At 35.4% G+C, this 19,126-nt stretch overlaps 1 protein-coding gene across 1 annotated transcript in view; it reads right to left on the minus strand.

The window, feature by feature from the left end:
• Positions 1–19,126, minus strand: part of LOC133172714 (thioredoxin-related transmembrane protein 2 homolog) — a 284,179-nt gene that overhangs the window by 237,874 nt on the left and 27,179 nt on the right. The gene's annotated exons all lie outside the window — the stretch shown is intronic.

Raw genomic sequence — 19,126 nt, forward strand, 5'->3', positions numbered from 1 at the left:
GGGAGGGGTATCCTTTCCTTAGGCTAGCTTAATTGATACGGTTCTGGTGCATCTGGATGCCAGCCGCGTTTTCCTTGAAATATTAAAGAAATAAAATCTAGTAGTATGAATTGAAACAGATGAATCTATTTTGTTTTAAGGGAGCCGACTGGGGTTTTATTGTGTGAAAACTACTATAGAGAAACTCTTTAATTTTATACCATATGTACCTTACATTGACTTCGGTATACATGCCAAGTTTAGTGAAAATCTACCGTCTGGATATTTTTTAGGGACAAGCTCAAAATACAGGTACATTTACTATAGGATTATATAGGAAAATACCATTTTTTCGCACTTCGAAGCAAATTATACAAATGCTACTATAGACTTTTTGCTCAAATTATAATATTTGATGGGTAATACTATATTGTACATTTTGTGCATGAAACACAAAATTCTACCGTCTGGTTTCCAGAGGGAGCATCTCAAAATGTCAACATTCATGATATTTTCCTGTTTTTATGGAGTACAACAAAACATGACAGATACCACAGATTTACACAAAAAATAATAAAAATGATTGTTAGATTCTCAATTTCCTACTTTTAAAATTTCAAGAGCATGTATTTTATACTTTTTATTTTATGGCATAATTAATGACCCCGCTTAAAGAACTTTGGTTATTCATAACGTCAAAAATACATATTATGACGTCTGTATACCCATCATTTGAAAAATCGTTCAAAAAATCAGTTATTTAAAAATGTAATTAGATTTTTGACCTTAGATTTCCTAAATTTGTTAATTTTTATAAATTATGTGAAAATAGTTGCTTTAAAAGAGTAAATACACTTTGTTTTACTATGCTGCGCGATGTATTGCGCAATGAAAACCCCAGTCGGCCCCCTTAAAAAAAATCTATATTTGAGTCTCTTTTTCTGGGAGTGCGATTGCACTTGATAAATCCCCTTCCAATGACCTTGTGTTTTATATGATCTTAATCTTATATAGTTTTGATACATTAGCAATTTATAAAAAATTCTGAGTTTATATAGCTACAGATCTGTAGCTCGCTGGTCTAAAAAAAAAATGGACTGGAAGTCGAAAGAGCTACAGTGCGCCCATTGAAAAAGAGTGTATATTTATTGTGCATAAAAAGTGCACTGTTTCCCGATTTATTTCTCTATATATTTAAATGAAAACATTACTGCCCGTATGCTTCTTGAAGAAATAAATCGAGAAACAGCGCACTTTTTTAGTGCGCAATAAATACATGTATACACTTTTGTCAATGGTCGTCCATCTCAAGTTTTTTCAGACCAGCGAGCCACAGTTTTTGTATCAGGTAGAGTAAATTCAAAGGTCGGGATTCTGTCAAAAATCATCAAAACGGATACAACCTTCATCTAAAACTCATCAAGGCAAAATCACATTCTAAAAACCAGCTCTATATCTACAAGCTTCTAGGGAGAAAAACTCTGTAAATATACTTAAGAAATAAGGAATCATTTTTTAAAAAATACGGGTTAGTCACATGATGAAATCCCCTAAAGCCCGAAGGAAATTATATATTTTTTCAAACTTCAAACGGTACATGATGTATAATTAAATTGAATGCGTTGAACATGTGGACCTTTTTTTATGACCTAATTTTAGACGAGCCTGTATCTATGCAGTGTATGGGGGAAAACATTTGCAAATGTATATATTAATTTTTCTAAGTCCAAGGAGCCACATTTCCCTAAAAATCACCGAAGCGGATCAAAATGTAAACCTGTGGCCCGTTTTACAAAAGAACTTACGACTAAGACCAAAAACTTAAGTTGATTGTAAAATTTTTCAAAATTAATGATTCTGTTTAAAATTGATAGCGTAAAAGTATCTTTCTACATATATTTAATAAGATTAAAATCGTTTTCTATTTAATGTAAATTAGAAAGTTACCAGCAGAATTAAATTTTGGTCTTAGTCGTTTGCTTGTTTGTTTGTTTGTTTGTATGTTGTTTAACGTCCCTCTCGAGAATTTTTCACTCATATGGAGACGCCACCACTTGCCGGTGGAGAGCTGCAAATTTTGTCCTATACTCGGCACTTACGGCCATTGAGCAGCGAGGGATCTTTATCGTGCCAGCACCTACTGCGACACGGGACCTCGGTTTATACGGTCTCATCCGAAGGACCGGTCTCCACGTCCCACAGTGGGATTCTAACCCGCGACGTAAGGATCAACTCCTTACTTCGCGACTCCAGAGCAGACGCTCTAACCACTGCGCCACGCGGGCGACGGTCTTAGTCGTAAGTTCTTTTGTAAAACGGGCCTCAGATCTGTAATTCCTATCAAAATTCTGCTCAATTCTTACAAGCGTCTAGGAAAAGTCCGGTAAACAAAATGGGAAAAATAGACTGACAGACAGACAGCACGGAAGCATGGACAGACAGAGAGGAAACCGTTAGTCCCTCCCTGTTCTATTTGAAGGGGATTAATTAATACAGTTAATTGCTTGAGAACAATGATGATAATCTGATGATGAAATATTTAAAAATACTATTTTCTACTTTTTGCAACTTACTTAACGTCTATATATAATTTGAACTTACTAATTATTTGTACAATCATATGGAGTTGGCGGACTGTGGTATTTATAATTAGACATCTAGAGGGTTAGGCAAGATCGATCATCGTTATCAATGACCATCAACATAGATGTCATTCCGCATTTTCTGAGGAAAGTTACACCTGGAAGCCTTTTATTAACTCATCACACAATTATTTTTCCGTGTCTCATTCACCTTTTTTGTTGCGGAAAATATTCAAATGGCGCGATACCTAATTGCACTGTCTCGTGCTTAAACTCAGCTTTTCGACCAATAATAATCGGATCCGAAGATGCGGGAAATTCCTTATGAAACGGGCATATACCGAAATATGAAGGAAAATAAGAATTCCAATGCTAAGTCATGCGTGCCCGACAGCGAATTAAACTTCACGAAAATAGAAAAAAATCTTTAACCTGAAAGTACTTACATGTAAATGTGAACTGATTGCTTAAAGATTTTAATTTAACGGCGATTTGGCTCAAGATTAATATTCATGCGAAACACAATTAAAAAAATGACTTTTAATCTTCTAAATAAAATGTACAGTCAGTAACCTACTGTGACAAATGAATATAGTTTTCATCACCAAAGAGCATTGTTTGAATATAATTGTTTAACTCTTCTTCTCAAAGAAATATGACCCAGATCAGAAAGTTGAGTTTCATTATGTTATCTGTCTCTTATTCACATTCAACATAATGTATGTTTTTCTTCTTCTTCTTTAGGCACCTTGATTGCATTGTATAAAGTAAGAAAGAACAGGAAGAATGTGATACGTACAGTAAGATTCGATCTCTAGCTTAAAAAAGAGGCCCATGGACCACAACGCTCATTTGACTAACATTAGACCTGCTTTCTTCTGTAGATGTTTCCCGATCTTTATTCTCATAAAAATGGCCCCATGTTGTGGCCCCAATATAACCCCAAGGGTCCATGTCTTAACTGAACTTGAATCAAAACAACATGGACATGTTTCAATATCAATAAAAACATGGTCTTGTTGTTTTGGAGAAGAGGACCTTTTAAAGATATTTATCTTGTATGTACATGTATTATGTATTTGATCCATAATTTTAGCCCCAACCCAAACCCAGGGTTCATAATTTTAAACAAAACAAGAGGCCCATGGGCCACATCGCTCACCTGAGCACATTGGCTAAGCAAAAGCACAAATCAGTATTGAAAAGATTACCGGGGGCGGGGGGGGGGGGGGTGGGGTGGGGGGGCTTGAATTTTAAACTACTTGAATCTACACTACCTGAGGATGCTTCCATATCAAAATGATAAATAATGGCTTCGAGTTCTTCAAAAGAAAATATTTTCCTATATATTTCAATTTAAGACTTTGATCCTCCATTGTAGCCCCACTCTACCCCTGGGGGTCATGATTTGAAAAAAATATTATCTACACTACCCGAGGATGCTTCCACATAAATATGACCAATCAGGGCTTTGCTGTTCCTGAGACGAAGATTTTTAAAGGTTTTTCCTATATATTTCTATGTAAAACTTTGATCCCCTTTTGTGAGCCCCACTCTATCTCCTGGGGTCATGATTTGATTAATTTTGAATCTAGAATATGTTTTTTAAAAAGCTTTCAAATAACTTTCCCTTTTTCTTGCCCAATGATTCCTTGAGATGAAGAGTTTTAAATGACTCGACCTATTATTGCCTTTTCTTGATTATCTAACCTTGAAAGGGGCATGGTCCTTCAGTCATTTGTACACTTTTGAATCCTCACCCAGGGATACTTTGTGTCAAGAAATTGGCCCCGTGGTTCTAAAGAATAGGTAAAAAATGTCCGACATTGACAGACGGACAGAATGACGCCAATGATCAGAAAAGTTCACTTGAGCTTACAGCTCAGGTGAGCTAAAACGAAAAAATCACGTCTAAATGTAGCATCGAATCATTTTACTTTAATGTGTTAAAAAGGGGGGAGCAAACTAGGCCCCAACAGCACATACATTTTTCATGTACCTTCTAAACAGACGACCATGACGTCATAGTCTCTGAAGTTTGGTTACAATTTTAGAATTCCTTAAAGAGACTTTAAGAGTATTTGCATTCTTGAGCATGAACAATTTTGACAATTTGTCTTAAGAAAAGGCGTGTGAGAGGAGAAGTCAACATTTAACAAAAAACATTCAATGCAGATATTTATCATGACAAATTGGTGTTTTACATTTGACGTTTAAACCTTTCTCGAATGTCTACTTTCTGCAGCAATTAAAGACGGATCATTGGCAACCACCCTTAATCAATTTTACATTTGGGAAGTCGTCATTCATGACACTTTCCATTATCCGGCATTTCTCAGGTATTCAGTAAAACAGTTTTATTTTATCAAAACGATCAAAGTAAAGTTAAAAGATCACAGATAGAATTGTGGATTCTGCAATCGATGCATGTTAGTAAAATACCTCTTTTGCAAATATGGTGTTCATCGAGTAGGTGGAACAAAAGCGTTATTAAATTGTCCACTTTCTGTAAATCGAAAATTCCGATATGATTATAAACCCATCATAATATGTAGACTCTTGGAGTTAATTGAAGGGAGGTGCATTTTGATACCGATGCATTTCACTCCGGGAAATCGCGACCTACTGTGACTGAAATCATTAACGTGATAGGACAACAAAAGTTTTCTCAAGAAACTGACTATCTACACCCAAATAAAGACAAGACCACCTAGATTTAATCAAATAATGACAATTTTGTCAATGCTTTGATCAAATACCAGTGGAACTCGTACGCAGAGAATTCTTTCTATAAAAGCAGTTTCCAACACACACTGTTTTAAATTATGAATAAACACACACCAGCAAACCTTCTCCAATAAATTACACGTGCATTCATCGTTACTAGCTAAAAGATGAGGAATGTTTTTTGCTGAAGTTGTTACTGTACCTTAACAACTCAATAAATTCATTACTAGATTTACTAAGAAAGATTAAATATCACTGCAATAAAGGTGTCCTTTACACAGAACATCTTTATATTTTCAGGGGTATATACATATGTAATATTTTTTCAAAATTCTTGTCGTTGATTCTGGTAATTGTTATTGCTTTTAAAATGGTAAAATGAGCAACATAAACACTAGTCTTAATTCCTGTATCTATCTCTTAATCTTTTTTTTATGCAGAACTCCTTTGCAATAAAGCCGAATTTCTCCCAAGCAAAATTTGTACCACTGCAAATACCTCCTAGTTCGTGATATTCCATTGCCTACCACTGTTTGATGATGAATCTTCTGAACTAGACAGCAAGAGTTATCAAGCATGGTATTTTTCTCTATCACATTAAGAATTCCGATAACATTGGCAATAGATATGAACGATGTCACATTCTACAGGAAAATCTAGTTAACATTCTTTTTTACTGATATAGATCATAATTCGATAAAATCAGGGATGCTTAGTTGCAAAAATTGAGCGACCCAAATTAGAGTAATCAATATGAAATTATTTTGAATGAACAATGAGAGCCAGAATAGTCAACAATTAGGTAATTTCAGCTCAATTAAATTAACACGGTGTACGTAGTCTAAAAAGATCTTTACACGCATTCGTCACTCGTTTGAATTTTCTCAGAGTAAAAAGATATTTTCTTTGCAAAACAGAACTTCCAAAAATACATAAGCAGGATGATTATAATTTTGGCCATCCTTTATATTTTGAAATACAAGGACACCTTATACTGTTATTACCGCTTGTGAATACTGTTATCTCGACATTTTCCACCTTCAGATTCTGAAGATTTACTTCCGGTTTTCAGACACTGGGCGTTGGAGTAGGCACAATAAATCACCTCTGTTGTTTTTTGGACACACTTATTGTTATTATAGGTCAATAGTTAATCATGTAATGGATTAGATTTACAACTGGTATTAGACACAAGAGTCTTGTATTGCCGAAAGAAAAGTATTCATACAAGATATCGACAGCCCATGACGTTGACATATGCTGTGTTTTTGACGTCACAGATAAACATGTTCAAAGCATGTTTTCCATTTTAATCTTTGAGATAAAACCTTGGTACAACTTTGTTAAAATAATTTACGATTTATTCCTGGAAAATAATTTGAAGAAGCTTCCAAGGAAGTTTGTTTTTTAAGGTATGAAAAAGTAGGAATGACGCTTACTGATCTTTATAAACAGCAGTTATTTTTGTCATATGTTGTTTTTTTCCCAAACAGTGACTTCCACAGCAGTTCTGTATGCAATATAATAACAAATGCTTACTAATTATATTTTTATTTATTTATTTATCTATTTTTTTTTTCAAATCCTTAAAATTTAGGCTAAATCTTTTCCACTTATATTTCATATTCAAAAGTTTCATGCAAAAAAAAAAAAAAAATAAAAAATAAAAAATAAAAATTGCAAAACGATTTTATTATGTCATGAAGACGTTTATCATGCCACTTCGCCCTCGGTGTTCCGTGCCATTTTTCCATCTCTCTGCAATATAAATGTACTTATAATCTTTATGACCAACACCTTCTGATTTTGCTGATTTTGATATCTTAATGCTGCCAATGTGAGGATATCTCATTTATTACTATATACAGTTGAACATCGTTATCTCAAACAACGATATAGTGCATTGACAGCCCTAACCACTCTTTCTTTATGTTTTTACCCTCATTATCTCGATTCCTTGGATATCTCGAATTTTAATCCTAGTACCGTCGAGTTCGAGATAACGAGATTTGACTGTATACATGATGTAGGTAAGCACAATATTTTCCTTCTCTGTTTGAAATATTAATCGCTTATTTTTAATCAGTTAACTTATTACAAGCATTACCTATTAAATCAGTGAACAAAAGACATCGACATGTAATAGTTTTGCTATTTTAAGGATTATATCTGTTAATTAAAGTTTGTAATAAATGGTCATAAAATAACAATGACCAGCAACTTCAGTATGATAATTGCATAGAATCTGGCCCAAGATTCAGCCAGATCTACTTTTAAGTCCTACATCCATTGGATGTTATTTTAAACTATAGAATTATGTGACTACCATTCAATATAATAAAGACTTAAACCTATAAGGTTCTGGATATTGTATTCTGCAATTGGGTCTTTAAAGATGATACAACTTGCAAAGATCAAGAGTTGTCATCTTTAAGAAGACACCCACCTCAGAGACTTTCGATGCGCATTTCCAAATACAACCAACAATAACATTCAGATATGGATTTTTGTAAGGCCAGAAGAATTTTAAAAGCAATATAGGACAAAACGTAAAACACAGACTATCGTAATTTTTCTTCAGACATATTTTATCTTTTCACAAGAACCATTGGCCGAAAACAAAAATACCACAGAGGTTGGTTTACAGGCTTTGCATAAAACTGAGTTAAAAAAAAAAGACAACTCTTTGAATATAATTGACAAAAACCTTGGTGTTTTGACTCATCGAATCAGCAAATTGGAAATAATAACTGAAGTCCTGTTTGAATGGTATCGGAATTTCAGTAATCTGCACGTTGTTTTAGTGATAAAACATGTATTTAAATTAAAGTGTGGTAAACAGGCCCATGGGCCTTAACGGTCACATGATTATCAGGGGTTTCTCAAACTATGGCTACTTAGACTCACCCGGAACTGGAACCCAAGACTAAAAAAAACAGTTTGTTGAGGACTCTATAGTCATATCATCTTAAATACTCATTATAAGACGAAAGAAGAAGATTTTATAAGATATGAAATAAATGCATTCTCAATATATGAGCAGCTTAGTCCAACCTGAACCCAGTGGTTATGAATTTCACAATTTTGGTGGAGGTCTTATTGCTTATTATAATCCTGCCAAAAATTTGATATTTTAATGTCCAAGAGTAAAGAAAAAAAAATTATGAAGATTGTACTAATTTTTATGAGTTTGTCTACACCCCTTAGGCCCAGTAAGGCAGAGACCATGAAAGTCAAATCTGTGTTCTCTTTAACCAATACCATATTGTATCCAAAATTAATTGAAATTGGTTCTACGGTTCCAGAGAAGAAGCTAGAAATGTTCAAAAGTTCATGGTCGTCGGATGAAAACATATACTGTAGCAAAAGGCCATCCGAGCGACCCAGGTGACCTAGAAAAAAAGAAAACATCGCAGATAAAGAAATCTAATGGAATGTTGGGGATGCTGCCCTGATTTGTGGGAAGGCCGCGTGGATTGAAAATAAGACTTTTAATAGATTGGTTATTGCTTAACGCTGAGTCGGCAATATTTATGCCATATTTCGGCGGGAAATATGACGTTTTAAATAAGACTTTTTTTTTTGAAGGAAGTAATACTTACAAAATATTTTCATCATTTATTTAAACAATAAAATGCTTTCTTTGGCTGTTAATACGGGAATTAATGTCGCAGCTGTTGTAGAAAAAAATACACAACCCGCATAAGCGGGTTATGTGAATTTTTTCAGCAATTGCGGCGACGTTAATTCCCGTACTAACAAAGAAAGAAAGACATTTTATTGTTTATATTTATATCTTTATAAGAAAAACATTCAAAGTAAATTAAATATGTTAAATATAATTTATTGTATTATAGATGTGTATGTCATTGTATGTATAATTGATGGAACAGCCGTTGCTTAAGAAATCTATGCAGGTGGCTTGCTTAGTGTTGTTTACTGACTGATTAATGGCAATGGTTTTTTATAAGAAATAAAGGAAATAATATTAAGTGGATGTAAATATAATGATATAACTACTTTCCTTTATGCACTTGCATTGCTGCATGTGCACGAAGTGCAAAAAGGTCAAAATTAAGTAAAGCTGAAAATATTGTTTTAGATTTACTGATTATTTCATATTCAAGACCTGTCTTGATAATTTCAGACTGTTGGATTAATACAATGAACATCTTGCAGAATTCCGCGCTCAAATGTAAATTTTGTGAAATGCTTTGTCTACTTATTGAGCAGATAAGAAACCCGTTCGTGCAACTGGGTCAAAAGAAAGTGAAAAGATATGATGGGGATTAATATTAACAAAAATCATCGAGGCATGATGAAAAAACGAACGAAAACAAAAGGAGCATATTATAAATGGTATTAATAAGTTAAGCGTATCGCGCTCGGATGACTAGAACGTGAGAGATAAATTTCTTTTGCTATCAAAATGACACGACACAAATAGATAATTAGTTTCCCTGTATGATATAAATAATTATACAAATTACATTTGGAAATCTCGTTATATTCTATGTATAGGAACAAAAACTTTTGTTTGCATTTCTAGTTAAAGAAAAAAGAGAAAGCAATTATAATTAAACTACACATGTAATCTAAAATACCATATAGCAGAAATCTACAAAGCACAATTTAAAAGCAATATACAGTGTAAAATCAAATTTTTATCACATGAATCTTTTTAAAATAAAATTCCAAATTTTACACTTAATTTTCCGACATGATGAAGTGAAGAATTATAGAAGAACTTTTTGGTAAAGTAATTACATGTATTAACTATATAATGAATATAATATCAAATTTCAACGATTAAGACAAATTACTCCCCCGTCAACAAAGCTGTTCAATGCGTCCTGAGTTTGAACTTGTTGACGTAAACATTGTTTGTGATGGATACTGAACATTTCACAGGAAGCTGTCAAAGTATGGTGTACTTCGTAAATAGCCCCGTTTATGTGGCCTCTTTTCTTATCTTTCGAAATGACATAAATCTAAATAAGTATGATATGTTTTGATTATTGACACACCTTGATATTTCTGTGTTAAAATTGGCTCGAATTATCATCACTTATATTAACCTAAATTGGAATTGTAAAACATTAATGCTTAATTTTACGGTCATTGGGTCTTGCGCATTACCCGGAAGCACACAACAAAACAATCGGCAATAATTGGAAACCAGTAAAAGGAAGAGATATTTTTCCGCGATATTTCTTTTTCCTTTTGCAGCCTCCAATGTAAGGTCGTGTATTTTTCTTTGTTGCTTAATAGACTGTGTTTTATTACCATGTTTTAAGGGATTTTGATGTAATTTTTTTCCCTTTATCTTTTTTGCTATCGTCTGAGGTTTGGTCAATATAATTTGTCATCTTCTGACGACCATATTCATATGACAAAGGGAATTCACAAAATTAGAAGTGCCACAATCATGAGATAAATTCACTTACGCAATGCTAGTATTTGTACTACAGAGCACAATGCATCATCCAAATGAACTTATCGTTTTTCCATACAATTAAAAGATTATTAAGTACTTCTTGAACCTAATTATCCGGGTAGAAATCTGCTTTAATGATGACATATTGAAACAAAACTGAAAAAATATCAGAAAGTATTTCATAATTTTCTTGATTCTAATGAGTTGATATGCTTCCGAAGTGGTGAAAGAGTAGGAAGTGTCAAATGAAAATAGAGAAATATACTCGTACGTTTTTAAAAATGCTCTTAGTTCTTTATTTTACTGATAAAAAGTTGAAAATCACATTTGAAAAACAGAATGATTACTAACTTATCTAATCAAATTATTTTCCACTGAAATATTTAGAAGATAAAATAATTATTGCTTGCTCTTATTGAAATTACCAATCAATAAAGTAGATTCGAATTCTGAAATTATTAAAGTTTCACGTTCATGAGTTTCTTATGATCATCATTTTGATATCTAATACGATACTTTTGGTTATGGTGTTAATTTCCTGTTTTTCCAGTAATTACACAAACATGCGTATCTTAAGCAAGTACCAGCAGTTTCAAAAAGATTCAGCTGCTTTACTCTCCTTTCAGGAAGGAGAAAATGTAACAAATCAGACAACGCAGACTCCAAACAGATGTTCTAACAACCGAACATCTTGAGGCCTCAAATAGAGTTAACCTGAAATCAATTTTCTTCTTTCCCTATATAGGTCACTTACCCAGGATCACCCCTGGAATTTCGTTCACATGTCACATCCGGGAAAACATGGTACCAAATAGAACTGGAAGTGAACAAATGCAAAGATCAGACCTGGGCTGGGATTCATAAAACTTCTTAGTATAATTTTAAGTTTAAAAAATCACTTAAGTTTTATATTTTATACTTAAGTCCCCTAAGTACTACTTAAATTTGGTAGAAATACTTAAGTGTAATTCATAAACATATTTAGTGCTTAAGTATTGACTTAAAGTTAAGTGTCCTCAGGAGGTGTCTTAAGTAGATAAGAAATACTTAAGTTTTCTTTATCAAAATAAAAATAATGCTTTACAGAAGACATTTTACTCTTTCAGTAAGAAACCATGGCTGGGATTAATAAACATACTTGGAAACAACAGCTTAGGTTCTTAATTACATATGTCAGTTCCAGAGTAGTAATCAGCACCAAATATAACATGAAGGGGGATGTGAAATACCAAACTAGGATTCATACCTCGGTCCCCTGAGCATTAGACACCAACTTCCACAAGGGAATGCTTCTGTCTATCCATCAAATTCACTTGGAAGACACAAGTCACCCCCCTCTACCCCCATTAAAAAAGAAATTACCCGTCATATCCTAGTCAAAGCACCAAATTAAAGAGAAAGAAAATGAACGCAAGAAAGGTGCGCATGGATAAAAAAAGTGTTTAAAAATATTAAAAAAACAGATGATAAGTTGATTTAGTTTAAGTAGCTTTCAAAATCTCAAATCATTGAGCGTTGGCAATATTTGGTGGTAGAGCGTTCCAGACTCTTACTGTGTTTACAAACTGTAGTATGTAATTAAGAAAAGCCATTTTTTACAATCCTTGTTTGCTGATGACAAATGCATGATGTGTATTGCAAAGGCATGATGTGTAAATGCCGAGACTGTCTGTTCAGTAGGTTGATTTTGTTTGTTTGTTGTATGTCCCTCTTGAGAATTTTTCACTCATATGGAGACGCCACCACTTGCCGGTGGAGGGTTGCAAATTTATACCTATACTCGGCACTCAGGGCAATTGAGCAGTGAGAGATCTTTTTCGTGCCAACATCTACTGCGACACGGGACCTCGGTTTATACGGTCTCATCCGAAGGACCGGTCTCCACGTCCAACAGTGGGATTCGAACCCGCGACGTTAGGATCAACTCCTCACTCCACGACTCTAGAGCGAACGCTCTAACCACTGCGCCACGCGGGCGACTTCCAGTAAAAGTATATACCGGTATTTGCTTGTTCACATGTGTCGTTACTAGAGCCGTTCACATTGAGTTAGTGGGGGATATTACAGCGGAGATATTTATCAGTCTGAGAGCATTTCGGAGATTTCTTCGGAGAGACGCAGATTATTGCCAAGAGTTCTTTCGGAGAGTCGCAGATCATTGCCAAAAGTCGTTATTTCCGATAATGCATCTACGTTCAAGGCAGCAGCATTAGATATAGGCAGTATTTTTCACTCCACCAGAGTTTAGAATAAGTTTCAATCTTTAGGAATAGTTTGGAAATTGATTCCATCTAGAGCTCACTGGTATGGTGCATGGTGTGAACGTGTTATTGGTATGAAAAAATCTACGATCAAAAAGGTATTAGGAAAAGTCAAAGTAACATCATCGGAACCTTACTAACAGAAGTGGAATGCATGTTGAACAATAGACCCATTACATACATGTTCATAGATCTTGAGGACCCACGGCCACACACATCCTCTCATCTTCTTAACGGACGGAGTCTGGATGTATTGCCTTACTTCAAGCCAGCGGATGAATCTTTGCAATCATGCAACAAAAAACGTATTGATGTGTGCAAAAGAGTAGTTCGACAAAGGGATATTCTGAATCACTTCTGAAAACAGATGGAGAAACGAGCATTTGACGTCACTTCGTGAGTCTCATCGTGCGGCCGATCGAAGAACTGTACAGGATATTGAAGTTGGTGATGTCGTACTTGTCCATGATGAAGGAAAGAGACTTTTATGGAAACATGGAATATCAAAGAACTGATATACGGAAGGGACAAATATACAAGGGCAGCAACTTTAAAGAGTGATACTGGACTTGTAAATCGCCCTACAAGGGGCATTTAAAAGTTCTGAGAACTGTTTGATAAAATATAAACCGTTTAACGGAAATTTCTGAGTTTGATATCGAGTGTTGATTGTCGCGTGTTCGAATCCACTGCGGGACGTGGAGACCAGTCTTTCGGATAAGACTGTATAAACCGAGGTCCCGTGTCGCAGTAGGTTTTGGCACGAAAATAGATCCCGAGTGCCGAGCAAAGGTTAAAATTTGCAGCCCTCCACCTGCAAGTGGTGGCATCTCCATTTAAGTGAAAAATTCTCAAGAGGGACGTTGATATTGCTACAGTTAATCAATTAAATGAAGGATTCAAGTTCAATCGTAAATTTTAAAATATTGATTGATATAATTTTCCCCCAGATAAGTTTTCTGTCCTTAAAATTGTCTCGAAAAGTGCGTAATTTATCCAATCCATTTAGGACGTGAAATAAAAAAAACTTTAAAAATGTTTATCTCGGTTCATACTTTGAAATGTTTGAAGAGATACATGTTCTAATATAATTTTTTATTTGTGCTTAAAAATTACCACAGTGGACTAAATAATAGTTTCGTAAGCATGAAGAACCAAATTTCAGACTGATACTGCATGGGGCAATTATCTTTTAAATAAGTCAAAGAAATCTGAATACAGAACTGCTTTAAATCATGTCAGACATATTAAATTATTAATACACAAATATTAAAAAAAATGGTTGACTATAGATTTTTTAAGGGGGTCGACTGGGGTTTTCATTGCGCAATACTTCGCACAGCATAGTAAAATAAAGCGTATTTACTCTTTTAAAGCAACTATTTTTTACATAATTTATAAAAATTAATCTAATTAAATTTTTAAATTTTTTACAACAGATTTTTAAACGATTTTTCAAATGATGGGTAGATAGACGTCGTAATAGTGTGTCTTTGACGTTATGAATAACCGAAGTTCTTTAAGAGGGGTCATTAATTATGCCATAAAATAAAAAGTATAAAATATATGGTCTTGAAATTTTAAACATAGGAAATTGATAATCTAGCAATCATTTTTATCATTTTTTATGTAAATTTGTGTTATCTGTCATGTTTTGTTGTACTCCATAAAAACAGGAAAATATCATGAATTTTGACATTTTGAGATGCCCCCACTGAAAACCAGACGGTAGAATTTTTTATTTCTTGCACAAAATGTACAGTATAGTATTACCGATCAAATAATTTAATATGAGCAAAAAGTCTGTAGTAGTATTTGTATTATTTGCTCCGAAGTGCGACAAAATGGTATTTTCCTACATAACCCTATAGTAAATATACCTATATTTTGAGATGGTCCCTAAAAATAACCAGACGGTAGATTTTTACTAAACTGGGCATGTATAATGAAGTCAATGAAAGGTACATATGGTATAAAATTAAAGAGTTACTCTATAGTAGTTTTCACACAATAAAACCCCAGTCGGCTGCCTTAAGTTCTAGGTCCTGATCCTCCCGCTACTACCCTCATTATACTCTATCACAATAATGCCAAGGATTCATATGATTGAGAAGTATGAGGGGCAAAATAGGATTTATTAGTATTGGACATGAGGGAAAAATAAATTCCACCACTGACAGTCCCATGCCAGGCTGAGAAAGGAAGACGTTTGGGGGTAGGGCCAGCAACCCTACCCGTTTAACCCAACCTGGTAGGAAACAAGGAACAACAATTCAACTGATAGATGGAGTAAAACAGGCCATTCATCTGGAATTACGACGGTTAACAGCATGATATCTGGCAAATGAAAAATCACATCCGAATTCGATGCTGGAATGTCCGAACGCTTTATCAAACCGGAAGACTAGCACAACCAGTAAATTAGATGAACTGATACAATTTATCCCTGCAGGCCATGAGCGATTCAGGTAAACATGCAGGAATAGGAAAACAGAGACTGAGCTCAGGGGATGTCAATATATATGGCCATGGCGAAGTAATAACAACCACCATGAGGGAGTAGCGTTCTTATCAACCAGCATGCGCGGATCTAGAATGGGGGATGGGGGGGGCGGACTCCCCCTGGAATTTGCAGTTATTAAATGTACATTCTGAAGTAAATAAAAAATGACTTTGGACCCCCCCCCCCCCCCCCCCCCCCCCCGCGGAGAAAACGTAGACCCCGACACCGACCATCATCACCACCATGAAATAGGTTTTTTTTAACGTTTCGAAATGTTTTTTTTTTTTTTGCTTGTCAAGAAATTTCTGTTTTGGAAAAAAATTCCTGGATCCGGGCCTGACCAGAAGTTTGCCAATACCGTCCTTCAGTGCACTGTAAGCAAACGTCTACTGTATGCATGTCAGACTCAACTCCAGGTACACGAAGATCTCCATTGCGAGTGCTATAAGCACCAATTGAAGCAGCAGAAGAAAAAAGCAAAAGATAACTTCTACAGCCCTCTACAGGCAGTTCTTCATGACAAGGCATTTTGTTACACTACTGATCGGAGATTTCATTGCAAGGGTTGGGCAGAGTAACCACAAGAGAAGAAGAGTGATAGAGAAGAATTCAACATCACGCTCAGGAACAGATACAACACACTCCTAGACGAGACAGCAATTACTATCGATCAATTCAACCAGGCCTTGAATGATACTGATACAGAAGTCTTATGCTACAAATGTGTGCCAAAACAGACTGGATATCCAAAGACACGTGGTCCATCATACAAGTGAGGAAACAACTAAAGAAAAAACCCTCCCAGATACTAAGTCACCAAGAGTGAAAGAAAGGTAAGCCACTTTATACAGAGAGAAAGAGAAGGAAAGTGAAGAAATCAGCGAGGAGAGATAAGCACCGCTACAAGGAGTAACTTGCTGAAGAAGCGCAGATACAGTAGCCGCTGAACGGAAAAACATAAAACCGTTTACCAAATCACAAAGAAACTAAGAGGTCATCACGAGTCCAAACCAAGACCTCACTGTGAAAGGAGAAGACAGTTAAGTAATTATAGGGGAAATGGCAAAATTGGAGAGATAAGGAGAGCATTTTACAAGATTCTGAATCAACCAGATCCATTGATACTTCCCGACATTGATGATCCAGAAAAAAGACCTCGAAATAGAAATGGGTAGCATCACACTGAGTTAAGTGACAAGTCCACAAACTGAAGAATGGTAAAGCCCCAAGAGAGGATGGTGTATGTCCTGCGTCACTAAGGCATGCCCCAGAAACTGATTCGTATCATCAAGTCCCTCTATGAGAACTTCGAGTGACAAGTAATACATAACAACCAGCTCAACAGAGTCCTTTGTGGAGTGAAGCATGGATGTATTCTATAGTCCGTGCTATTCTCCCTCGCACAAAGATGAGGAACATCGCACAAAGTAGAAGACAAGGATTACAGTGGACACTGTCCTCAGTCCTACAGGACATGGATTATGCTGATGACCGTGGCCTCCTATCTAACAGACACCAAAATATCCAGCAGAAGACAGAGCATCTCAGTGTCACAGCGAGCACAATCAGGACAACATGAAAAAAGACACAGGTCTTACGAGTGAACACAACTAACAACAGCAACCTATTAATGATCAACAGTAAACCACTTAAGGTCAAGATCTAGTAAATGAGTTTAGACTTTCTTCTTGGTGCTAGATTAATTATGATGTCATAATTGATTTAAACTTAATTTTTCCCGTACTTTACGGCTTCAATAGAATTATGTAGAAAATAAAGCACTTTCATGGAATTCAATTTGAAATCATGTCAAATATAACTCCGAAACCCTTATTCCGTTTAATATCATTTTAAAGTAGAGATCGAGAAGATATGAAAAACCGTTTTCTAAGAGACTGTAGGCAATATTGATACATTTCCTTTGTCTGAGATGGAAAAAAACTCCCATATTTATACCAGACTTTCTTCATTTTTCATTGAAAATGGGCAGTTTATAATATGTTTTTCCGATGAGTTTACCCCAAATTATGTCCGGATACACCTTATTTTACCAAGATATATTCGTAAAGAATCATTAAAAGAATGTGTATCTCAAATTTGAGAAATCTGTGGGCGCCTTTCATTCACTAGATCCTGACCTTATGGACATTGAAGAAATTCACATACCTGGGAAGCAGTCACCGCAACGGGAGACTGCGACAAGGAAACTTACACCAGGATCAGCAATTTTAGGTAAACCAAGCTTTTGCAATGTTGAAGCCCTTATGGAGATTCACAGGACTTAACATACATACCAAGATCAGGATCTTCAACAGCAATGTCCTCATTGTCTCTTGTATGGATCAGAGTTCTGATGGACCTCTTTGGCCATTTAAAGGAAACTCGAAGTCTTCCAAACCAAATCTCTTCGACACCCATTTAAGATCTTCTGGCCTAACACCATCTCTAAACAAGAACTGTTGAATAGAACCGACATGCCAACAATATCACAAACCAAGCAAGACACAAACAAAACAAAACGCTGGAGATGGCAAAGTCACGTTCTACACATGCGGCATGCCTCACTGCCCAGAATTGGTCTTCGATGGACACCACAAAGGAAAAGGAACAGAAGTCGGCCAAAGGAGACCTTGAGGCGAACCGTTCTCAAAGACCTGAAGATCAGAGGTCTGACCATGGAGAAAGCACTGAGAAGTTGCAGACAGAGCCAGATGGAGATCCCTTGCAGTCGCCTCAAGCAACAGACGGCGTGGAGAGGATAGGGTGAGTGGGGAGAAAAATGACACCCAAACCCGGAGGCTGAGAGACTTATTTTTGGCTGAGGGCGAAATTATATATTGCCACCTATTCAGTCAGTAAACATTTTGTTTTACAAACTAACAATTTGTGATGCCATCTTTCTATGAATAGGACAGCTTGTGCGCATGCACATATTTAAGCAAACACCGACATGTGATACGGACAATTGCCTTCCTTAAAAATCCAAGGCCAATTACCCAATATTTTGCAATAACTTGACAGAGAGCTGCAAAACTTGACAGAGAGCTACAGTGCCACCCATTAAAAAAAGTGTATATTTACACAATATTCAAAAATATCGGCTATTTAAACTGAATTTTGGGTAGGAAGACAATTCGGTCCATGACTTCGGGCATGACTCGTACAATCAGTTTTGTTGTGGAAGTAGTAAAAGAAAATGTCAGGAACATAATATTTTGAATTATACTGAGAAATAAATCGAGAAACAGCGCATTCTTGAGCGCAATAAATTTACACCTTTTCAATTGGTTGCTCTGTAGCACTCCTGTCGCCCGTCCCAATTTTTCCAACCAGCGAGCTACAGATCTGCAGCTAGGCAAGTATAAGCTAAATACAATGTACGGATTTCGTCGTGCTCTCTTTACAGAAATACATGTATTTGCAATAATGCATTTATCACCGATTTTTCTGATACAATTGGATAAAAAAGTCAAACACTTTTGGCACGCTATGTATATATTTTTTAAACCCAAGCGGCACAACCAAGCAAAATAATAAAATTTGTGATATAAAAAGTGTAATTTCATAAAATCCAGATTAATTTTCTTATATTCTTTTTAAAAGCAAATTATAGACAAAATAAAAAATGTGGAGTAAT

Source organism: Saccostrea echinata, unplaced genomic scaffold (genome assembly GCF_033153115.1).
Source record: "Saccostrea echinata isolate AGI-Se365-2 ecotype Australia unplaced genomic scaffold, CSIRO_AGI_Sech_v1 ptg000054l, whole genome shotgun sequence".
Classification (NCBI taxonomy): Eukaryota; Metazoa; Mollusca; class Bivalvia; order Ostreida; family Ostreidae; genus Saccostrea; species Saccostrea echinata.